The 26,013-nt window shown below is 41.2% G+C and overlaps 1 long non-coding RNA gene across 1 annotated transcript; it reads right to left on the minus strand.

Annotated features, from left to right (window-relative positions):
- Positions 1-1,142: 1,142 nt before the first annotated feature.
- LOC121332860 lies at positions 1,143-25,368 on the minus strand. Its single transcript, XR_005952211.1, has 3 exons — positions 25,222-25,368; positions 20,250-20,429; positions 1,143-1,248 (listed from the first exon to the last, which is right to left on the minus strand). It is a non-coding gene; the product is annotated as an uncharacterized LOC121332860 (long non-coding RNA).
- Between the last annotated feature and the right edge of the window lie 645 nt (positions 25,369-26,013).

A 26,013-nucleotide genomic window follows, 5' to 3' on the forward strand; every position in this document is an offset into this window, starting at 1 on the left:
GATACCTCTGCTTTTATGGGTTTGTTTAAAATACTTCATTATGAACAATTGTTAATTATAACAGCTTAATCATTGCAATGAGATAACACAAGACCGCAATGACTGTACAAATAAAATGTTTTCTCTGAATGCACCTTGGTATTGGTGCACTCAGCAAGCAAAACTCTTACCTTTACTCCCATTAACTCTTACCTTTACTCCCATTACCTTTACTCCCATTAGCAGCTCATTTGCTTCCCCCAATTAATCAGCTACAAAGCTGTGTACAGCCAACCTCTGCACTTACACCACCATACAAACACATATGTAATTACTTGCTGCCATTAAGTTGTCACTTTACACATCCATAGCACGTATGTCATCATCTGCTTACACAGAGCATGGAGAAGGAATCACACAAGCATTCTCCCTGCTTCAGAGACATGGAACATAGACTCAACAGAGCTGTGCTACTTTCTCCTGTATGTATTCATAGAACAAAAATCTATTTTCCTATTATCCAGAAAACTACAACGTTTCTTTAGATTGTTTTTACTTTTCAACCAGGAAGTCTTATTTCTGCACTGAGAAGAACTGTAGAAGTCTTATTTTCTTTCAGCTGTATACAGGACATATAAACAGCCTAAAGCTCGCAAAAATCCTTGAGGCCTGGCAAGTGACACAGGACCTCTGGCATCCCCAGGATCCAAAATTAATTTCTTCCTCACTGTAGGCCTAGCCCAGGAACCTAATCCCTGAGGTCACTGGGAGTGTCATAGTGCCTTAGCCCACCTGCAGAGGAGGGGCTGTTCACTCTGCTCCAGTGGAAGTCAGAGAAGGATCCTCTTTCTCCACCACTTCTCAGATGGCCATCAGTGCACTGGGCAGTAACAGATGGTAAAATCTGACCTGGCTAACAGATGTCATGGACAGCAGCATCAATGAGTGCTGAACTTGGAGCTGCAACTCTACCTTTACAAACCTGCCTCCATCTTTAAGTTGAATGGGGGCATTCTGACTAAACAGCTTTCATCTTTTACATGACTTTTTGTTTATTTAGATAATAAAAGCACCCACTTTGTGTGAGTTAACAAGCACAAGTACAGCAGAGCATACCATGTGTGTGCACCAATTACTGCTGTAGGATATGAAAGTGCAAATACCTGAATACCTTGCAGATTAGTCTCCAGTGGTTCTTCTTTGTGTGTTCTGAGTTCATTTTGCCAGATTACTTCTTTTTCTTTTTAGGGGCAGCCTGAGACAGATATGCTGGAACAGCAGAAGAAAAAGCCATCTGAGTATGAATTTAGTCAGAAAAGACAGAATAAACACTGCAGAAGTCAAAACATCATTATTAAAGTACTGCTACCCCCTACAGTCTATTTGACTGATAAATGCAACATACCATGCAGAACAGGTAAACAAGCAACAGCAAACAAACCATGTCATTTCATAGGAAAGGATGGAAAATATTTGCACTGCTCCTTTAGCAATTGTTTTGAACCTCCTGAACTGAACCACCCTCAAGACTACTGGCAGTGCTTGAAGCTTTGCTGGATTTAGTGGCTGCTTTGCCAACCCTTCTCCTGCTCCCCTTCTTCCCCTTCCCCTGTTTTAGCTGGGGTACAACATCTGCATACACAGACACCTCACTGGCTTAGGCCAGCTCACCCACAGTGTTGCACATTACAGGAAAGCTACAATCCAAACCTAATGAAAACTTTCCATCTCTTGGTTACTGAGGAACTGGGGATACATGATTTGTCACCAAGACCATATCAACTGCCACAAAAATCGGCATAAGCTTGCATTGAGTAAAGTGATGCTGCACCATTTCATACAAGCAGAGAATTTGGGAAAATGTCCTGAGAAATTCTTCTAAATTCATCAGAATGAACACCACAGAATTGTTTTCTCTTGAGGCCAGTAAGAAAATGTGTGTTCTACCTGTGTGAAAGAGTCAGTTAACTGACCTTAATATGAAGATAAATCATCATAAGTACACATATTGCAACTTCACATAGAGCTGGGTGAGAACAGAAACATTACAGAATGCCCAGAGTATACTTCATTTCTCCTTCGTTGGTATTTTCCTTGATTCTGCTCATCTTTCAAATCTCCAGGCAGCCCCACCAAGCAGACACTGCCATGGGCCATTTCAGGCACAAGTCCAAGTCTCCTCTAAGCCTGCTTCTCCCAGTCCTTGCCTCTCCTTCCCATTCTGTCCTGATAACTGCATGGCAGATTGATGTGTCACCTCATCACAGGTCAGACGGCAGCACAGAGGTCTAATTAAAATCCAGATCCAGTAGCAAAAGACCCACCCACTTGTTCCCAATTTCAAACACTTCTGTCTGCTAAGTTTTTACCCTTCTCTGAACATAAGGCTCTACACGTCCATTTCAAACAGGTTCTAAAATGTATTTACTGTGCATGTAAAGTACTTTGCATAAAGGTATTTTTTTCATATTGAATATCGCTGAGCTTGGGTCTCTTATGAATATTGAGGCAAGCCTGAGATTTTTGAAACTTGGGGTAATGTGATTTTAGAAGATACAATCTTCCCTAAAAGCAATTCTAAAGATTTTGGGTCCCTCTGAAGATTGCTGAACCTGATCACCCAAAATCACCCATTGTTTTAAAACATTAAGGCAAGGTATATTGTGAAAAAGGACAGAGTGGCCACTATTTGGGTGAGATGAAATGATTTACATATCAGTAACATCCCATGGAGCTCAAAACCACGTCCTTTCCTGGCAGGCAAATTCTGCCAGTAGCTGTAAGTATATAATCTCCCTATAGTAAACTGTAAGGCTAGAGTGGAAAATTATAGATAAACTGTGCACTGAGTAACTAGAGGGAGTCTAAAGTTGAGGATCTAATAATTAAGTCTTACCTCTATCAAGGTGCAACAAGAATAAGCTGAGAAATGCAAGATTGCCTGACAAGACCCCAGGCTCTCCACAGCTGCAGAGATGCCTCATTGTTCTGGAGAATTTTAGGGCTGATCTCCTGTGGAGGGAACATGAGACATTTCTTTTTGCTTCCCTGCTGCTGATGCAGGTGTCTGGAAGGTACATTTACCCATACACTCCCTTCACACACTCCCAGTGCTGGCTTCCCCTTTTCAGGGCTGCTCAGGCACAGTGAGCAGCAGGTGCACAGGGAACAGCTCTGGGGCAGCCAAACTTCGGCTGGCCTGTGGCAGGGAAAGCCCAGGGAAAACTCTCTTTTAAAAAAGAGATGTCTTCCTTGGAGCTCTTCCATTTCAAGCTCTGCTTTGCACAAGCAACTATCCTAGATTTATGATTTCCTGGTGATTATTGCATATTCAACAGCAGCTGACACTTCACCCTGCAGACTGAAGGGAACACCCAGGACAAGCAGGTGGTCACTCCTTCCCCTGGACTCTTCCTCTGGATTTCTCTGGATGTGACAGTGCCTGAGTAACAAGTTTATGGGACTCTTCCTCCAAACCCAAGACAGTTTCTCTCTGAAATGTGCAAATGATATGGCACCAAGTTCTTCCATTTTACATTTGCATGGTACTATGGATTCTCAGCTTTCTCCTGCTCTGACAGAAACCGTATCATGGGTTGCTACAAATTCCCACTGAAAGCAAGTGGAATGCTCTCACTCGCTTCAAGGAGAGCCAGAATGGCTTTTGTGTTAAAGTACAGCAAATGATATCTATTCTCTTGGGCAGCATAAAATAGTGTACTTGGTACATAAAAGCTGTTTGGCTAAGAAAAAGGACCCAAAATTTCTCTCTTTAGTACTTCAAACCTTTTAAATGACTATGGCCCTCCAGGCATCTGCAGTACTTTAATAGGGCAGTGGAGGAAGAAAAACTGGAAAACACACAACTGAAATATGAGTAAATGACTGAATCTACAACACAGACCTGTAGCAAGCCTGGTTTCACTGCCAGTGAAGTCCAAGACAAGTTTCATCTTCACAGCAAGCAGCAGAACATTTTTACTCAGTATGAAAAAGCATGAACACTTTACCAGTTCATATATTTAAAACATGTTGCCCGTAATTGGGTCAAGTGAACGTTTACACCACATGATTTTTCCTCCCAAGTTCCTAAAGCTCTTGCAAAGTCCAGAGCCTTCTTTTTGTACTTTCTGAGAGAGACAAAACAGTATGAAAAGTCTGGGTTAGCTCTACACCTTCCTTTCTCAAGCAGAAGACAAATGTGTCATTCTTACTTCAAGATTAAGTTATATTACCTGGGATATTGTTGTGGATTTAAAATCTGATTTAATTCACCCCAACATCAACTTACAGAGCAAAATCTGACCTTTCCTTACACAGCCTGCAAAAAAGTATCCCTGGCAGGCTGAAGCACACAGATAGGAACAAATACCTTTATCTGTTCCAGGGTTTGCACACACACACTCTTTGCAGCCTGCAGTGCCCACTTTGGTAATTCTGAAATCTAAGCCCTGCACGGTACCACTGCTATTTGTACCGCAATATTTGCTATTTGACTGGGGGATGAGATCCACAAAGAATACCACTTAAAAAGAAATTCTGACCCATAAAGTCACTATCCTACTCCATAGGTGTTTTCTCTGCCAAATGCAACTGGTCCAAGTCTGTCATCATGGGTCCCATCTGCCTCTCCGGTGACCCCGTACTGGTAAATCCTACGCAGGTAAATCCCCGAGGAGCTTGTTCCAGGAAGGGCCTCTAATGCTGCATGTGGAGAGGGCAGATGGGACTTGCAGCAAGCCACAGCTTGATCATCCTGAGAAAATGCCACTCCATAGCCAGCACCTCTCCTTTAACACAGGTATGGGGGGCCCAAAAAGCCCCTAAAGCAAAGGAACAGCCCTGCTTGGCCTCACAGGGGCTTTAAAGGCTGTGAAAAAAATCAAATGCTACATGAATAACATCCAAGAGTCACAGGCACAGCCTTTGTTAGTGCTGAATGCAATGATGATGATGATTTGAAAAAGCCAAACTTTACATCAAGAATCTGACTGAAGGGATTTGGATCTGACTAGACGGTTTAAGCTAGGAGATGTTCCTTACAGTAACCCAATCTAGCTCAATGAGACTGTTACATCAAATCCATATTTTTATTTTTACATGCACAGTGGAACTGCACTACCAAACATATTGACTTGAGCTGGCCACAAAGGAAAGTGCTGGCAAAAACTATTCTGAAATAATTTTAGTTACAATAAAATGCCTGTGCTGCTCTGGCATGTTCCATCAAGAAACGGTTCACAAGGCTCTGCCTTGAAGCTTACACTTATTACTTACATGAACAGAACCCAGCACTTAGGATGAACCATCTGTGTTTTAAATACAGGGGACTGAGGCATGGAAAAAGAATAATGTCCATCCTCTCCTAAGAAACAGTGAAAAATACTATCCAAAGTAAATACATGATTTGTGAACTATTACATATTGGACTTTTATTTTCAGTTAGATGTTTCCTAATCCTTTTAGGACCAAAATATCATTAGTCTAATTGAAGACTATGTGCCTTTATTTCCTCCTTCCCCTCGGAGCAAGGCCACACCAATCAGCGTGTGTTCATCCTGCAAATCAGTCTCTGGGAGCAGTGTGCTTTCCTCAGCAGCTGGATGCTGGCTTCATCACTGAGCTCCACTCAGCTGCACTGCTACTTGCCACTAAAATGCAGCACGTCAATCACTTGCACTGCTCACGAGAATTAGCACAACACAAGTCTAATTAGAAACTAAACACTGTGTTATCTGCAATGGTTTGGAGATGGAGTAAGCTGATACGTGTTTTAGGAACCTTTCTTGCCGCACAGTAGTTCGTGATAACACCCACCTCACAGCCCATTAGCGAATCAAAATATTATACTGTATAAATACTACTTTGCTCTTTTCCTTTTTACAGAAGCCCCAGGTCTCAGAAGCCTCCATTACCGAGCACATGTGTCTTGGTTATATTGGAACATTGTAGGAAATGGAAAGCAGCCCTGACTGTCCAAAAACAGCAAAATGAAAGCCAGTATACTGTATACTTTGGTCCTGTCTCTAGAGAAGCAGCCCCAACTAGCCTCCAGACATTTTACACTGCAATACCTATTGGCAGAACCGAAGAAACTCTACCCTGCGTGACACTGCATGGACTGTGAGTCCGTCTGCGCTCGGCTGATCCCTTTTGCTCGCTCTTTCCTGAAGAAAACAATGTAACCCACTATAAATCCAGACAACACTACTTCAAGCTTCAACCTGGAATCCAAACATGAGCAGGGGGAAACCTGGCAAAGAGCTGAAGGCAGAGATGTACATGTTTAACACAAGAGAAGGACGTGAAGGGATATGCAGCTGTTTCACTGCACAGGGTTTCTCCAAGGGGAATTGGAGAGCACAGATGTAGACCACGTTCTCACTTCTAGCTGAGATAAACATTTACAAGCCATTCATTTTAAACAGGAAGGCATAACATTAGGACACGACCTTTACTCCAGTGTGAAGGCAAGCCACCCCAGCTCACTGCACTGCAGACATCCAGGAGAGATCCACACTGTTCCACTGCTCTGTTATTACAGGTGGGCTGGATTTTAGATTCAATGAGGAAGGTGCAATTTTACGGCTCTGTGGAAAAATCTCTGAAATGCTGGTAGCTAGATGTCTAATGATGCCAGACTGGTGCTGCAAACCATCATACACAGATAAAGCACTGAAGAAAACATCTGTGTGCTAATGAACGAGCATGTAGGCAAATAATTCTAAACTGTACGTGCAGATTTGGTGTCATTACACTACTATTACAGATGCCTACCCTGCTTTTCTTCTTTTAAAAGGGTGCAATTCTGATGCTTTATCATTAGCTTTCTAGCTGGAAGCCGACAGAACTTGAAAGACAGCAACAAAAGACACTGGAAGATTAATTTACAGAGAAAATCTGCAGATTTTGAAAAGCCACAGTCTAATTGTAGCTTGAAAGATGAAACACAGTTCTTGTTTGTATCACATCCATGCTTCCCATATGGATATATCTGTGCAGACAATTTTTTACTGTGGGAAACTACCAGATATTGTTTTGTATTAATTGGCAAGTAGATATTTATAGCAATTTCTTATAAAAATTGAAGTAGGTCAAAGACTGAAAGGTGGTAAGTTTGGGCTTTTGTATTCCAGCCTGAGACACTTTAATGGGTGGATCTCCTGCACAAAGCTGAATGCTTTGAAACCTCTGGAAGGGCTATCAGCCAGTTTTCTAGATTAGCCCTTCAACATTGTCATTTCCAGAACGACCAATGATTTTTAAACTTTGGCTCACAATCTTTAAAAAAAAAAAAAGCGTAATTTCCATACAAGCCATGCTAGAATCTGATACCCTTGCACGAAAAAAAAAAAAAACGTAAAAACAATAAAAGCCATCCTAAAATCTGAAAACTCTGCATAAAAAAAAAAAAAATCGTAATATCCATACAAGCCATGCTAGAATCTGATAACTCTGCATGAAAAAAAAAAAAACCCAAACAAAACTGTACAAATATATTAAATGTAAAACTCTTCCCTGTTGTGAAACTGGCTTCTCAACACTAAAGGCCTTACATGGACCCTCAGCCTTAGCTTACAATTCCTTTCAATCAGGAGGAGACAGAGGAACCCCTCAAGAGGTTGAGTTCAGGCTTAGAAAACAATTCATTCCAACACCAAATGCAGAGAACCAAAGCTTTGAAAGGTGCAATTCTGAAAGCTTGAGAACATTTTTTTTTGAAGAAGCACCAGATACAACCTTGACTTGGAAATACAAACTGTACCCAGCTGGAAATGGTCTTTTGCATTATTTAATAACCTGTAAAATGCTAATGCTGTATTTAATTTTTGAAAACTGCACTCTTTAGTGAAAAGCAAGTATACTACTCCTGGTGAGACAGATATGCTGTGCTTCGTGAGGTTCTAGCATTTTCAGATAGGCTACTCACACAAACTTGATTTTTACTAGAAAGTTTCTTTCATTCTGGAATAGTTTTATTGCCATTGGGTTTTCTTCAATAATAACATGTGTAAAACAAATATTTCCTGTGACTCTAGGAACTGCTTCAGACACTCAGACTGGAACTGCAATCCATATCCATAATACACTCCACTGATATCTTGGATCTAAAAGCATAGATGAACTTGAAAATCAAAACTAGTGCTACTCTCTCATCAGATCAAAAGCAAATAATTAGGAACTGTTTTAGAGAACATGGCTGGCACCTCATTGAAAAATGGGGTACAGATTTTAAACTTCAAACAAAACTCAGTTTTGAACAATTCTAAGCAGGCACAGGAATTGCCTGGGAGCTTCTGCTGATTTTCAGTTAACTTCCAACCGAGAACATGCAAGAAGTGAAACGACCAGGCCTGTCACGTCCTACCCATGAACTTTTGAAGAGAGCATATTTTTATATACAGTTCTAGTAAGGAAAAAACAAAATTAAAAAATCCGAATTTAAAGCAATACTCAACTGCTGGGAACCTATTTGTAAGCATTATGTCAGCAATTATATCAGCATTAACTTATGATTAAAAATTCAGGAAAAAGTAAGATAAAAAGAAGGAAAGACTTTGGGAAACACATAAAACTCACAAAGTTTTCCTTACTTAATTAAAGAATGGTGCTGGCTGGCATTGCCAAGCTCTGCAGTGACTCTGGCATGTCTGATTTTCCTGGAAAATTCTGATTTTAGTTTTCTTTTGTGAAATTTACTGTTCCTGTTTAAAGGGGTTTTCTTCCTAAGAGATTCCTTCTCTGTTTATATGCAGATGAAAATTATCTAACTTGAGATGGTTGGAATAATGAATAGAGCCCAGAGACAGTTAAAAAGGAGGTGCCTCTTTAGTGCAGAAAACCAGTACAGTCCATCTGCAGTTTAACAAATCAGTAGGATCTTGGTGCAAGGTGTATAAAGCTGGATGTTCTTTTTGCTATAGGCTGGCTTTCAGATTATAAATATTATGAACTCCTTTTTTCTGAGAATTAATTGCCATATATCCAGGCCAGTCTGGTCAGGTGAAAAGCAGCACAGGGCAAGACTCAGAAATTAGAATTTCAGTTAAGAGTCAAAATACATTAATAAAGGTATGACCTTCATAAAAAAAGAAATGTTCACACCTACATAATGTATATCTGTATGTTTTAGATTGTCCAGTATTTCTGGTAATAACTGTAGTTATTGCACAGAGAACAGTAATTTGTCCAACCAAACCATAAATAATTAAGGCTGGGATTTTGACATCGGATCTGTGTGGGTGGATTTTTGCACCCCCGCGGATTCAATGGCAGGATCAAAGATTAGGAAAGCCAGAAATACACTCAGAATGTGAATATTGCTCAAGTCCATCACCTGGCATTTCCAGTGCTTTCACTGCCACCCTCCCATCCGAGGGCCTGGGACAGACATTTGCAGAGTAGCAATCGATGGCATTCTTGTCCTGTATCAGCCAATTCCTACCCCATCCACCTCTTCCAGTTATGAGTTCAAGCCAGGAAAACAAGCTGGTGCTTGGAGTTTCACTTCTCCTGACTATTCTAATAAAATAAGTTTAGCCTATCTCCTCCTCTCAAGCTATCTATCAAGCTTATATTATAGGCTTTATTTATTATTTTTTTTTTTACTTCCTAAAAAATAGTGTTCATTTTTATTTCAGCTGTTCTGAAAGCAATCAGAGAAAAGCTACACAGATTGCTGGTGTTTATGGTGGGGGGCAGGGGCAGATCTGCTGCTCCTGCTGAGGAAGCTGTGGACGGCTGTCACACAAAAAGTAACCCCACGTTATCAAATACCCTCGTTTCTCTTGATAAAAGAGAACTTGTTGCAGTAACATTTGGGAATCTTGACTTAAATCATCATCAAAATACAGCTCCCATTCACATGGAATAAAAGGGAAAATATTACAGCTGACATTAAGGACAGAATAAGCCCAAATGATGTTCCCCAGTTGCCTTAATTTGTGGGAGAAATTCAAAGCTGATCAAAAATTCAGCTAATTTCCATGGAAACAGGATTTCAACTTGTGAATCAAAACTGCACAAGGGCCAAAATGCCAAACACAAATTATAAAAATATTTTTCCCCATTTGGATTCTCAAAATAAGAGGCAAATAGTTATACTGAATAGAAATAATGAATCCAGAAGGGGCTGATTTTTCATCATCCACATTATCTTTTTTTGTATAGTGCATATCTACCTATATATGTCTATGTTTGGAATTTTTCATTAAATGTCCTAATATTAAAATATTAACATTTTTAAATGGTTTTAATATCTGTAATAACTTAAAAGCAGAAAGTATGTGGAGAAGACACATCAGCATTTAGTTCAGCATCTCACCATGGGCCAGTCATGATCTGGACTTAAACTTTGCTAATACTTTGTTTATGGAGACAGCTAAATACATTTTTAGTGAGTATCCCAGTGGAAACATTATCAACAGCATTCTCTGCTTCAGAATTATCCCTTCACCTGAATAACCACAAAGAACTGGACAATTATTCCCCTCAAACACATTGGGAGTATATGATTTCTCTAAGAAAACAAGGCTCACTGTTGTACTTTTGTCTTTGCAGCAACTCAGGTTCTTGCAGTAAACACCTGCAGTAACAATTAACACTGGCAATGACAAAGCTGTGTAAGAACTAGATTATTTTATATTTTTCAGTATTTCAGCGTAGGAGGTTTTTCAGTCCTCTTTCAGTTTACACAATTTTTCATAATCTATAAAACAAACACAAAAGTGCAAATATCCAGTTCAGCCCAAGGATACAGAGCCGCATGTGGTGTTCTGCATTATACCAAAACTGCTGAATTTTTTAACATCTGACTGTCTAGGAAGAGCTTTTTCAGATGACATAACTTGGAGAAATTTTAAATTTTCTATAAAGATTGTGCAGTGCTAAGGCTCTGACACAGCTCAGATTTTAAATTTATGAAAATAAGAGAAAAAGTTTAGCAACGTTGTTTTTCAGCTCTTAAAACAGTGAACAGATTCCCTTCCAAACTGAAGAGTAGCAAAAAAAAAAAAAAATTTAATTTAAATTACTACGAGTCCTTCCATCCTATAACAATTTCATCCTGCACATAGGTGGCTGTTTGTTAATTTATTTTTTTCTTTGGAATATCTTTACTATTTGATCAGATCTTTAAGATGGTTCAATATTTATCCACTATTTTTTTCAGTTTTATGCCCAATTTTCTTTTATAATAAATAGCATGCACTGGAGATATATATTGAAATACAGAATACTTCAGAATTGTTATTTGTTCTGCTGGAGTTTATTTATTTTTTCCTACGTAACCCTGTGTTTAAGAAACCTTTGAAGTACTCCCAAAATAAAACAGCAATGTTACACGTAACTTAAGTCAAGGAACCATGGTTTCCTAAAGATAGCTTCTAATGAAAGCCAGGGTTTTTTTTACACCACCTTTACTGATGCAATTATATTTAATCACTGTTAAGAGTCAAGATTTTTAGCAGCTAGATGAAGTATACTGGATTAGTTTAATAGCCATATCTTTCTCAGACTTTTTAAAACCTGTTTTTCTTTCCATTGAAGCAGAGAGCGAGGGGATTGGAAACTTCCAGTGATTCTTTTGTAGACTAAAGTGGTTTAACTCTGCCTGCTCATAGAAGAAGACAACTCTAATTCTCACGGGTCAAGAAAGAGAACAAACAAAAACTACATTCCCTCTCTACATTAGCCAGAAGCACATATTGTCAGAAAAGAAACAGGACAGAAAACATTAGCTGCTGTACCAAAATATACAGGCATAAAATAAAATCCTTCAGGAAATATGAGACCCAAATCTTTTCAAAGTTTTATGAAAAAGAGAGCCCATGCATTTAGAGCTAAACTGGATGAATCCATCACTTGACTCAATACCCCAAGGAAAATGTGGCACGTAGTATATTAAGTTAATAAAAAACAAACAAATGTACAGCTAATAAGTCTGAAAATTCAAACCTTAAGTTCCTCATTATAAAAGCCACAAGTGACTTTCTAAGCAGGACTACCCAAACCACTATGCTGCGTCCCTGGGGACAATCAGTTTTCCTTCTCATCTTCTTTGCTGCTTTTGTACTGATGTATAAAAGTTTAGTTGTCTGGGGCTCAACCACTTTCAGGCAGCTTTGAGCAGTCACCAGCCTAGTGATGAGATGACCACACGTGATGAAAGGACAAGGTTAACTCACAGTTTCGGAGCTAGTGTTGGTGTTTCATGTGCCACATGATGAATAACAACATGAGAGGCCCCTATTCTTCTGAAATATAATTGGCTTTTCTTTAGAGAACGGCGTAGAGGAACACAAAAAACTGGGGTAACATTCAGGTCACGCTCAGACAGATTGACTTCCTGGTGCCTCTTTCAAACCTCATCTTCCTCCTTCTCCTCTCTCGGAAATGCAAACGGATCACCCCAACTTTCCTTCTGACAGCTGTGTTTTCCATGCAAACATTTGGTGGCTAACTAGAGATTGCTAACCCAGAGACCCCTAAAGGCTGGCTCTTTGATTCCATTTGCCTCCAGACACGCTGAGCTCCAGAGCAGCCTTGGTGCTTTGTCCACCTCACTGATGCCCAGTCACTGCCCTGTGGTTTCCTTCTGCCTCCCTGCCAAGAGGGCAGAGTCTGCTCAGCCAGACACAGCACCACTGCGCACTGCTGAACCAAACAAATCCTTGTGGCTCCCTTCCCACCAGTCCCAAATCTTACTTCACTTTTGTGCATTGCTCACAGGTTCATCCCTCTCTTCCCTCTCTCCTGGACTCTGCTGTGTCCTGCAAAAGTGGCTGTTGTTTTGCTCCTTTTCCTGGATAGTTCAGCTGCTCTTATTCTTTGATTCATTCCTTTAGGGTTAGATTTTTTTTTTTTCTCAGCAATTCTCCTGTAAACTGGAATCACATGTCCCACAAATGATCCTGTCTCTAATTAGGAGATCTTTTATGTCTCTAATGTACATGTGCATGCCAGAATTTTCCACCACACAATGCAAGCATCTATCCTCTTCTCTGCTTCTTGCTTTTGGGATTTAGAGAAAAGTATCCCTCTGCTATCTCCTGTACATTTTCCTCAAATATTTTTCCCAGCTGTTTGGGGGTTTGTGTATTCAATTCCTGGCTATTTTATTTCGCTCTTTCATTTTGTCTGGTGAAAGTGTAAGAAAGCTGTACCTTCATCTTGTAATTTTTATCCCCTTTGTCAGGCTCATACACAGACACAGCTCTTCCACATGGGCCTGAAATCTTGGTCTGGCAGTTTCGAATTCTGAGGGGTCTGGTTCCTTGCAGGGGGTTACTCTGCCCTCTTCTAGGTGCCATTAATCAGATTTTTTTTCTCTTTGTGGATCTCTCAGCCTGCCTGATGCTAACCATGCTTCCATGCACACTATGCTAGGTAAATAACATGAGGGCTCCACATTTTGCAGCAAACTCCATTATCCAGAGAGCTTTACTACTCATAGCATGTGGATATCTTAGTTGGGTACGATGACAATAAAACACCAGTGTTTCAAACTATGCTCCTCTTTCTAAGTTCCAGCTGGGCTCCCACAGTCACTGTGACAGGAGTTTGCTCTTACATGTTTGGCAGACACTCCAAATCTCCTCACCTCCATCCGGCCAAAGTAGCAAATTTCTTTTCCTAGACTTCTAACAGCCATCTTTAGGAAAACTACAACATTCTGTAATGGCAAGTGTCCTACGAAGAAGTGATGGTGTCAGTCAGTCCCAACTGCAGATAAACATTCTTGCCTGCAAAATTCTGGAGGCAATGCTTGACCCTAACAAATCACCTGGCAGAACAACTTCTCTCTTCTGCAGCACAGCTCCCTGACTCCATAGCAGACACAACCTGTCTCTCCATTAATTCATGCCTCTAAGAGCTTCTAAGCTCCATAAGCTGAAGGGAAGTTACATTTTAATCACGTACATAAGCTCTGATAAATACTCAGAGGCTGTGCTCTGGGAAGATGCTCAACCCCACAGGAGCAGAGCACCCCGTGTCCTTGATGCTGGGATGGGGCTTGGAAGGTGGGAGCTCCTCACTGTCCCAGGCTGAGAAGCTCCACTGAGTCTCCAGCACAGATACATCTGCCTGGGGCATCCTGGTGCTCTCTGACTCTGCACCCTCAGCTCGGGGCTGGAGGAGGCCAGAAAGGATTCCCAGGACAGGTGGCACATCCAGGCGGTGCCGCACCCAAAGAGGCACAGGTCATGGACACAAGCACAACAGGGCTACACTTCAAAGGAGCAAAAACTCCTTAAAGTGCTTTATCAGAGCAAGTGGAAATTCTGAAAATGAGGATGTCAGAATTTAAATTGTTCTGTGGGATCACCGTATGCTTCATTTGGCCACAAATACCACCAAGCCACACCACCAAGTGACACACCCAGGAGAGAAAAGTGCTGAGATTCAAATTTTAAGAGCTGAGTTCTAAGATTTGGGACTGGCACAGGCCTTTCTTTTTGCAAATTCAATTTTAAGGCTCGATTTAATTGTTGCTAAAAATAAGGTAATAGAAGGGTTCCGGTCTTGCACTATAATGAACTGCAGGCTCAATTGTTTGAAGAAGGAAAATTGCATTGATGAGACTGGATCAAAGACAAACGAAAAAATCAGTTATTTCCTTTTGAGGGTAAAAAATTTGGGAGGCTCACGCTTTTTCAAGCAGCCCTTACTGTGGTTTAGAGGCAGAGAGATTTTGTAGTCAGATTTGATTTATTAACAAAACAACAAGAAAAAAGAGAAGTGGGCACATGAAGACTTCAGTGTCAGAGAAGACTCAAAGAAAACCAAATGTAGCAGTTCCTATTACAAAGTGGAACATGTTCCCAAGCTTGCTTTGTTTCAGAAATGAGCAGCAATGCAGACAAGGGAATGGCATTTGTAACAGCTACAACTGCCTGCCATGCCCAAGCAGGAAATCTCCTGCTAAACTTCAGAGGCACCACCATTTTTAATTCCTTGCCAACATATACACTTGTCACGACTGTTGGGATGCCAACCATTTCATGACAGAATACAAACAGCAAGAATTTTTAATCCAGGGAATGCTCAGAGCAAGTTATGTCAGCCCCTGTGCCTCATTCCAGAGTCTGAAAATAATACATGGCACAGCCATTACAATTAAATCTACATACACTTAAAATTCTTTAGTCTTTCATGCCTTTTTTAATGATCGTTTATTGTAGCCAGTTTACTAAATCTGAATTTTGTGGACACTATTTCCTTGTCCAATAATACTGAAATAAAAATTAAAAAAAAAAAGTGAAAAAAAGAGCAGAGAGGCCAGGTAATTTCTTGAATCCAGGCTGTACGAAACCAGTTTTATAGATGCAAGTCCTGATTACATCAACCAGCTCAGGAGCCCTAAACTTGCCTGTGATTTGGGAAGCTCTTCCAAACACAGCTGAGTGGTCACATGGTATTGATTGATCATGTCAGGCTGCTAAACCATATCTGGAAGTGGGAGAAAGATACACTGTACTTTCTTTAAACTACTATCCTATAAGCTGTATTTGTAGTAGTGCTGCATGAACTTACAAATTTCAGATAGTCTGTGTGCCTGTGACCAGCAGCTCCACATTTACACTGAAAACAACATGTCCTTAAAAACTTACTTTTCAACAACAGTGTGCACTCTGGAGTTTTCACAGAGCAGAAGCAGTTCCTTCCCATAAAAAAAAAAAATTTAAAACCTTCAGCAAAATATAAGAGTTATATCTGGAGTATCGCATGCCAAGGTTTAATCAAAGAATACCAGATACACTTGCAAAAGGGCTCCAATACCTTCCTTTAGCATTCCACCTTTTCCTAGCCTGCTATGTGTCTCAAGAATTGCTACAATCCCCTGAGAGACACATTGGGCTGAAGTGCCTGAAGTCTTTGAAACCGTGAGACAAGGGAGACAATGACCTCAGAACTGGTGGGGTTTTACTCAGCATCTGAACTGGGTTTCTTAAAAGCCACTGAGCCCCACCTCAGGCCATGTGAAGACATAGAAATGACAGGAAAAGGGGGAATGGCTTCACACTGACAGAGAGCAGGGTTAGATGGGATATTGGGAAGAAATTCTTCCCTGTGAGGGTGGTCAGGCCCTGGCACAGGTTACCCAGAGAAGCTGTGGCTGCCCCATCCCTGGAAGTGTCCAAGGCCAGGTTGGACAGGGCTTGGAACAACCTGGGATAGTGGGAGGTGTCCCTGCCCAAGGCAGGGAGTGGAACTGGATGGGCTTTAGGATCCCTTCCAACCCAACCCATTTCATTGTTCTGTGATCCTGTGGTTCAATGTAAAGGAAAAATTAAAGACCAGAGGTGTCTTGAAACTTTCCTGTTAAAAGCAGCACCTTTTCCCAGCCAGTTTAACAGGCACTGGTTCCAGTTCCAAGCAATGTGCGTGTGTGGGATATCTCCTGGGGCTTCAACCTGCTGGCCATGGGATGCCCAGGAGTGGGCACTCACCATACCTGATGAGGACAGAGGCATTTCCAGAAACCCCCCTTCTATCCAGAGCGGGTTTGTAAAGCAGGTGGGGAAACCCATCCATCTCATTTCATCACCTACAGAGAAATGATGCTTCTGGGTGCTTTAAATACAGGAATATCAACTTATTTGATGTATATCTATCTCACATTTTGCTTCCGTTGCATATGGAGCTTCCAGGGATAAGAATTCACATATGCTACTCATTGTTTATTTACAAATTTGCTTTAACTGATTATTAATACAAGCAAGTTATTGGAAATAGTTGAAATTGGAAAATAATTGAAAAATAATATTATAAGACTATGAAAGTACTTGGTAACCTGTTTGGTAATTTAAAAAAATATTATATTTAAGAAAAATTAGGAACATCACTTATACCAAAATCTTCGAGAAAGATCATGACTTGCCCAAAATACTCTAAATTAACATTACTCCTGTTCTACCTTTCTCCTGGTTACCCAGCGAATTTAAGCATCCCCTTATGCTATTTCTTGCGAGATCTTTTTGTTCCTTAAAATCTTAAAATAAAATTTCTTTTCTTTCCAATGTCTGATAGAGCTTTTTTCTCACAGGACCTCCTGCACAGGAATCCTGTACAGAGACAAAGAGCCACATACTGAAAACCACTGCTGTGTTTAACTAAAGCTGTCGGCGCTTTTTAAAACCCATCAGAAACAGGACTGAACATACACTCATCTCGTGATCATTCTTCAGCTGGAGATTGAATCAGCCAGCTGACTGCACAAATGAAGATTTTCTTTAGAGAAGAAAAAGGTTATAGCTAAAGCACAAAGTTCTCAAAATTTAAAAGATGCCAAAGGAAAAGTGAACTGTTATGACTGAACTTGCCTATGGCAGCAAATCTGAGTAACATACTCAGCACTGAAAGTTCACTTCAAATATTTTAAGTTTGGCAATATTCTAAGGAACAGAAAACAATGACAGTAAGAGGCAACTAGGCTCTCCCACAATTAACTTCCCTTGTTTCACTACTCTCATTTCAGTTGGAGAAAGTCAACACATTTGCAATTATCTAACTTAAGGATATGTATTAATCTTTATGTTACATACTGTATTTCTACTGCAGCACATTCCTTCTCTGGGGAAAAAAAAAAAGAAAAAAGGATTATCAGTCATTTCCTGTGGGCTGGAAAGAAATCCAGCTTGAAAGGCTCACAAGAGCAATTTAATATTGGAGCAACTGCACTGTCCATTCTCTGTATTCATTGCTCACCAGCTAAGTGAAGATCACTTGTGTACAAGGGCATCTGCTTTTCTCAGGTGGGTCTGACAAGCCCAAATTATTCCATTTCTTGCGGAATGACAAAGAAAACTGCAGCTGAGGGGAAAAAAATCCCACACAACCAAACCTCTTCCTTCACCTGAACACATCGAAATTAACTTTCAAGCAATTTAACAAGTGTGGGGTCAGCCTTTCCTCTCAGCTATTATTTATTGTATACACTGATGATGTTCTGAATACAAATTTATTTTAATTATTTGTGACAATATCATTTGGCATTAACTGATTTTATTGTTAAATGGGTTTCTTCCTCAAAAAATGAACTCCAGAGACTTTAATCTTAACAAGAATTCATACACTAGAATTCTTGGAATAGACCACTTCCTTAAAAATACATGAGGATCAAGTTTTAGAAGGTTTTAATTTCGTTTCTGATGTTGCAATTTATTCTGAGGTCTAGTCCTAAAGAGATATGTCTATTACTAGACTTAGATACTTCAGAGGTAGCAGTAATAACTCACTGTTTTCTTAACAAGAACAACCACCTCTTAACCAGACTGGTATTTTTTCTTTCTCTCCATTTTTAAAAAGAAGTTTCTTATGATGAAATATTTGTATTTTAAATTCAGTGTAAAATACATGGACACAAAAATCTCAGCTTTTTAACACTGCTGGCACTAACTAAAGACATAAACCATGACAAAAATCATCAAACTGGTAACATTTCCTCAATAGAAGTCATCCCTCTAGATAATTATTAAAGGCCTCAAAACTCCTGACCCCCAAGTACCTTTTCATCAGATACACAGCCCCAAACTGCTGCTCCCAGGTGATGCAGACATAAATGGGCTTCATAGCCAATAAACACAAGCTGGTTTGGACCAAGCTGTGAGAGGAATCAAATCATAGCCTCTCTACGGGCTCTTAGAGAAACTGTGTTGTGGCAACTCTCACACACCAGTGATCCCACAAGACTGACATTTCAGCTCATCTCAGCTGCCTCAGAGCTGACATAAAAGATGTACAACCCCTGAAGATAAATGATCTGCCACATACAGGGCTCTGCCCTCAGACACAGGCAATCCAAACCACTTTACATATTTATACACATGTATGCATGAACACACAGGTTTCCTATGCAAAACGAAATAACATCATTCTGTGCCAGGATTCCTGGGCAGCTTTTTCATGTGCTTGATGTAATCCACAGTTGGGCCATGCAGGCTCCAGATCAGCACGATGGATTCCTCAGCCAAATGGTAATTTACAGTAGTCATTTTCAGAAATAGGACACTGATGTAATGGTTACACAAGTCTTTGCCTGTGTTCATTAATACCTCTGGTGTTCTGGGATGCACAGTGTGGTACTTGTGTCCAGCTATCGTTCTTATCTACAGCATTTGGAGTGATAGCAAGAGAGAAAATAGGCATGCTTTGCCTTTATTGCAGAGGCACAGATGATGGGAGGATAGGGGATAACCAGCTCCAATAAATAAATAAATGAATCTGCAAGCTGTTGATTCCCCCACACTTATTACTGTGCGTTCTACCACAAATATTCTCTTTGATGCTTACAAGAAAGATGAGCTACAAAGGCTGCAAGAATGCTTATGCCCATTACTGTCTTAATTATAAACTTGTCTGTCTATAAACAAATGAAAAATAATGTCTGTTTGTAGGCCCAGGCCAAACTCCTAGGGCTATAAAGTGAGGATTCCATTATTTTTCATTTATCATAAGCAGCATTTTATATTGCCCTGAATGTGAACACCTGCAACATTAACAACTGTGCCCAACACACATTTAGAAAACAAAGTTTCTGGAATGTGTCTTAGTTATATATATGACCTAAAAGAAACCAAAGAAAAAAAAGTCATGTGTAAGAGAACATACTGATAGCCTCTGGAAAATGCTCTTTACATAAAATCCTATGACTACAGTCATGGAGAAGGGATCCTGATGTCACCCCAGCTGCCTGTGCTACACTGACAGAGAAATAAGGAAATATACTGGAAGAGTTTAATTCACTAAATGCAGTGGACACCACTACAAAACAGAAACCAAAAGCTCTAAGTACAATCAATGGCATAACCTGTACACAGACTATGCAGCTATTTCTACATTGCAGCTATTTCTATATTGCAGATATTTCTCAGGAGCTAAGCAAAACAAAATACAGTGGCCTATTCAGTGGTTCCTACTTTCCCTGCTTATACTACCACTTATTTTTCATAGTTAAACACTTCTGTATTTTGACACATATTTTCAAAAGAATAAAGAAAACGTAATACATCCTTTTATTTTTTAATACTAAGCAATTTCTTTACATATACATATATACATTTATATGTATTTAATTCTGGTAGTAAACTTGGGCTTATTGTTCTTTCTGCTTTGATTATTTAAACAAATATTGCACTGAAATTTTCTAACAATGCCATGTGCTCCATTGCACAAAGAGGATCCTCTCTGCTCTAGAATTATACCTTCATGCTTTGCACCAGATTCCACTTTGCAACTAAGTTGTTTGTTCTTTTTATTTTTAATCTTACCTTAAGCATCAGAAGACCTGCAGGAGTCCTGCAGACAGTGGGATGGAAAACTTCTGCTTGGAGACTTTCACTGTGCATTTTGAATGATGGTTCAGATGAGTAAGAGCTTTTCCAGCATTAAAATTATTTCTGCTGTAAATTTTACACTCCTGACAGGGTGACTACATCCAGGCTGATGTGCTGCAAAAATAATAAAAATAACAACTTTCACCACCCAAAAACAGGCAAATATGTATCAACTGAAGCAGTAAATGTCTGAAAGGGTTTTCTTTTCTCTGCTTTTGTAACTCTGGGGCAGGATATCAATATTAGCTGCAAGAGAAAGGCTGCCTGCACACTGCATTTAGATCCTGAACACACAAAGAGGTATGTAGACCAGTGAGAGTACAGAAGTCAGAGTTTTGCAAACACAACCATTTTTTAAACTGGGTTGTATGTTGGAGTTGCAAGCAGGGAAGAACAAGACATTTTTTGTGCACACATTTTAAGTTCACAAGGGCGGCGGATCTCAAACAATCCCCCAGACGAGGATTCTGTTCTTTTTGTGTCCTCAACCCGCTGCTGCCTGCTTCTCTCTCTCAATCCATGGGCTTCACGATGGCACTGCACGGAGCGGTGCTCTTTGCTGGGACACTGCCCTGTGCCACCAGGAAAAGCAGCAGCTCTCCAGCTGCTCCCCACACGGGCTGGGGAAGCAGAGCAGTTCCCTGCACTGGGCAGCAGGACAGAAGCAGGGCTTTGAGCTGCACACCGCGTGCATTTCAGCGCTGCGGGAAGGACCCACGCCTGCTCTTCCACTTCTACCTCACGTAGCCCGTAAAGTAACAGGGCAAACCTGACCTGGTGAATCGGCCAGTGTAGGGCTGACATCACTGCCTCTCAAGCCTCTTGTGGAATATTTATCACCAAGTTTTTCTGGCAGGCACAGTAACCATGGTAGAGGCTGAGGTGGCACTTCACTTGTTAATTGCACAGGCTGTAAACTCACTGGAGACTTCCTCAGGACAACTATGTCCAGGAAGCTGGAGGTGGAATTAACACTGCAAGCTTAAATCTAAGATAAAACTCATCAGTGGATGCAGAATTTTCACTCTCTCTCAGCAGCCAAGGGCCTCCTCCACACAGCTCAGCTTGGCACAAGCCCATCCTGCACCTGGTGCTCCACGAGGGACCTGCTGCGGATGCGTCAGGCTGGCCCTGGGTGAGCCACACCTCACAGAGGCAGGAATTCCTCCTGCCCTGCTCACACAATGCTTGCAGACACCTCAAAGACACTTTGAGCAGCTTGACAATTGCATCTTTAGTGGTTATTACAGTGCAAGTTTTACCTGTAAAAATGCTTGTCCCACACTGGAAAAATATGCAAAAAACACCACTCGGTAGCTTTAATAAAATTGAATGCATTTTTGTATTTATATTTAATAAAACTTATGAAATACTAAATGTAACTGTACCCATGTACAATCCACTAACTCACAGCTTTCTATAGCAACACATATGCTGTTGGACTCATCACGCAATTTCTGTAGGGGCAGGGTGATTAATTTCAATCCATACTTCTAAACACGTGTCTCACAGCATTAATGTATACTTTAATTACTGTGCTAAGCAGATGAGCACATAATAGCAGCTATCATTTCAGAACTTTACAGATGTGGTTCACTATTTGAAAAAACCCCTCTTAGATGAACATTTGCTTTACAAAAGCAGCAGACTCTTGATCCTATAGATGTTGCTTTATTTTAAAATCAAATCACAATTTCATGATACTCAGTATTGTTCTTAAAGCCTTGGGTTCTGCAGTTATGCAATTACATGACACCTAACAATTTTTAAGACTAAGTATATCTAACTGTCGTGTTTTATGCTTAAAACCTGTATCTCAGCAGCTCAAAAACCACTCTGCAAAGAAACTCTACAGTGCTCTAATATCTTCTAGCATTTAAACTACGGCATGATTTTCAAATCCAAGCTAATATTTTTCTATATTAATACCTGAAATTAGTAAAGCCACACTATTAACCCAGGAATCTGCTGTGAAGGCCAAGGCCAGCCAACAGCATCAGCTCCAGCAGATGGTCAGCAGAAACACCCACACCTCTTAAAGGGGCTGGACAAGAGTGATGTGGCTCACAGGGAGCCACTCTGCCTGTCCTGGTGCCAGCATCCCATGGGACAGCACGGGTCAGCCCCAGCACTGTCCTGAGAGGCTCCTGTGCACTCCTCAGCCTGCTGAGCAATGCTGCAGTATAGGCAGAGCGACAGGAACCGCCACGATGACCATCAGCACCATGAGAAGGGGCTAAGGGACCTGAGCAGGCTTTGGTGACAGTCCCTCCACACCCAACAGGAGGCTAGGAGAAGCCAGAGCCAGGTTATTCACAGTGGGGTGTGGTGGGAGAAAAGGGACAACAGACAGAATTTGAAATACAAAAGGTTCAGGTTAGAAACAATGGAAAACCGTTCTGCCATGAAGTCAGTCAAGCAGTGGAAGGGGCTGCACAGAGAGGGTGTGCAATCTCCATACCCAGAGGCTTTCATGACCTAACTGAACAAAACCTTGAACCACCTGGTCTCAGCTGGCCAAGCTTTGAGCAGGAGGCTGGACTAGAGGCTCCCAAGGTCCTTCCACTCTGAAGGATGAGCCTAGGACTGCCCTGTGCTGCTGACCCCTGCTGCCTAACTGGAATGTTCTCTGGAGCTCATCTCTTCTCAAAAAATTTTATTTGCTCTCTTCATTTCTCAGAGACCCTTACTCTTGACACCCTTCAGGCCCTGGAAAAGTGTCTTGTCTGACACTTGTGGGACTTTTTCCCGCCAAGAGCCAAGAGCTTCAGACAATTGAACTCCAAAATATTTCAGCAAATATTCTACAGCTCACAGGCTGGTTTTGGGCTTTATTGTTCTATAGAATGAGTAACAACACACACACACACACACGGAGCATTTAACATGCACAACAGAGGAGTGAAATATCTGTTAATTTTTTCCTCATCATGAACAAAATCCAATTTAGTTTAGGACATTTTTCCCTTATCTTTTAAAACATACAATTCCGTATCTCACCTTGACATATCTTTTCTCACTGAGGTCAAAACCACTGCTGAAATTGCAGGTATAAATGTATTTCCATTAATTTCCTCCTGCACATGTTCTACATTTTCAGCTCCCAAAGCATAGTGCAGAGATCAAGAAGAGCCTATGGCAGCTTCCATGCAGAACAGAAACCCAGAACAAACTGGCAGCCTGGCCCATGAAGAAGATTTCCACACATGGACCTGTTTTTATGGCTACTGGAATGCTGAGCATAACACCACCAATACAACCATACACTAGGGAACTAAGAAGCAGCAGTGTTGAGCTACCTAGAACCCAAATTATCTGACATTTGAAAATGCTCCTTAGGCTCTTACACGAGGTCCTGGGGACATTTTGGTACACAGACTTTACTGCTCAAGTCTGAAAATAGGACAGAGGGAACTCACTGAAACAAGTATTACAAGTAGTTTGAAATACACAGCTATAACAGGTGACTCCAAAGCAACTCACACACACAGTTAGCACAAACCTACCATACTGTTATTAGAAGACCACCTGCCTAAAGCAACTGCTTTAGTTCCTGGAATGCTTCTGTTTAATTTCTTTGTCTTGTCCAGCTGGGCCCTAACTCCATTTTGCCAATGTGTATAACTTCCCCTTAGAAAATATCAAATGGACAAATCAGGTTCCAGCCTCTGGAACCAAGATATTACTGAGCTCCATAAGCTATTAAGGGGTTTCAAATTATGGCAAACAAATCCCTCAAGGCTCACTTAGAAAAAAATATAAAAACACAGGTCTAAGCTTGCCAGACTGTCTGCCTCTCACATTCACACAAACCCGCCTCAGAAGAAAAAAAAAAAATCTTTATTATGTATGAGGTACAGACCATCTGCGATGGGCTTTGAGAGCCAACTTAAAAGTGGGGGGGAGGAGAGTGTTCCCAACTGCATTCACAGTCAGTGAAGAGCTTGAGACTCAGCAGCTGTCTGTGAGCAGGGAAGAGGTGGTGGGTCAGGATGAATGAGGCTGCACAAGACCTGCCAGGGTCAAGGATGGAAAGGCACATTGTTACACACAAACTGTGTGTAGAAGCATATGGAGAACAGCAGCAAGAACCAAGAAAACCTCGTGGAGACAGTAAGATCATCCTATAAACATGGTACTCTAGGAGTGCTGCTTCCCTGTCACTGTAGAAAAGTCAGGGATGATAATATTATTATGTGGCTGTAATACAGACCACTGAATGCCTTGTGCCATGGGAATTAAGAATGGTGACAACAGTAAACTGGTAGCAGCAAAGAATATAGGAAGGCTTTCTTTTTTACCCTTTCTTTTAGAGAATTACCACATCTTTCCATATCAGTCCTCAAAATTTTTGTAATTATTATGACACATCTTTTCACTACTCCACTACACATATCTGTATTAGCCATTTACTGTTATGCATACCATACAGCTCAATAATGTTTCATTTCTGAAAATGAAAAAAATTACATTTTTTTAAATTTTAACCACCGAAACTAGAGTTAGATTTAACCCTCCCTGCCCAAAAACCCCCAAATCCCATGAGAACATTTTCTAACTAAACCCATGAAAACATTTTCTAAAATCTAGCAGATTGCTGCACCTTTGTGTGTTTGCAGCTCAACAAACAGGATAGTTCCTCTGGCTGCACATGAACTGTGACCAGGTTAATATGAACAAACCCTTATAGGTGACTGTTCCTGATTCTGTCAGGAAGCAAATCTATTTACACCTTTGCTCAAGCCAAAATCATCACAAGTATTTGTCCTGTTTCATAAAATTTTGCAGGCTACAAATTAAACCCTGCATTCACTGATATCGCTGGCTAAATCTCACTCATGCCTGTGGGGCCAGGCTGTGACCCGGACCGTGAGTGTGTGCATGGGCTGATCCTGTGAATACTTACCAGCTGTGGAAGAGGCACTGGTGAATCTCGCCGTCACACACCGCACTACTCCCTTTTCCTAGTGCTCTGCTGCACCTGGCTGCTGAATCCGCGCTGAATCCACGGGCTCAGACCTCGGGCGTGCTGCAGCAGCTCCGCAGAGAGCGGTGCCCCTCCAAGGGCCGGAGCAGGACCTGCGGGTTTGCAATGAGGCAGCTCAGGTGCTGGTTCTGCTGAGGAAGCACTAATCCCCAGGGAAAGGGTGGGGTGGAGTGGGGAGTTTGGGGCAGTAGCGACTCCAAGCAGCTTCCAGGAGGCTTGCCAGAGCCCCAGCCCTGCTCCTGCAGAGCCCGCACACGCCAGGGCCTTTGGCAACATTCGCGCCTGCACCGGAGGCTGAGGCCTGGTGAGAGCAGGCACCTTCCACACGGGCACAGGGACATCACTTTCACTTTGCTCAAGCACTACAAAGACCAGGAGAAACAGCGCAGGAGTGCTGGGCTTAAATTTGCTCATTTATTTAAAATAAGATAAATTTTGCCAATATCTGTGCCAATATCTGTAGAAAATTTACTGGCCGTGCCTCTGCAACTCCACACTGGAGTCTGCATACACTAAGCATCAATTCAGATGAGCCCTTGCTTTGAGAAGGCCTTTTTACCCACCTATCTAGGAATATGGTTACGCCGAAGCAGGGAATTTTAAGTTGTTTCCCAGACTGTTCCTGAATCCAACTGCAACCTGTTTATTTTGACCTCAGTTCTTAGAAACTGTTGATGCCACGGTAGAAATATGCTGTGTGTTCCAACAGGC

The sequence above is a fragment of the Onychostruthus taczanowskii genome, unplaced genomic scaffold (genome assembly GCF_017590055.1).
Source record: "Onychostruthus taczanowskii isolate IOZ18803 unplaced genomic scaffold, ASM1759005v1 scaffold15, whole genome shotgun sequence".
Taxonomy (NCBI): Eukaryota; Metazoa; Chordata; class Aves; order Passeriformes; family Passeridae; genus Onychostruthus; species Onychostruthus taczanowskii.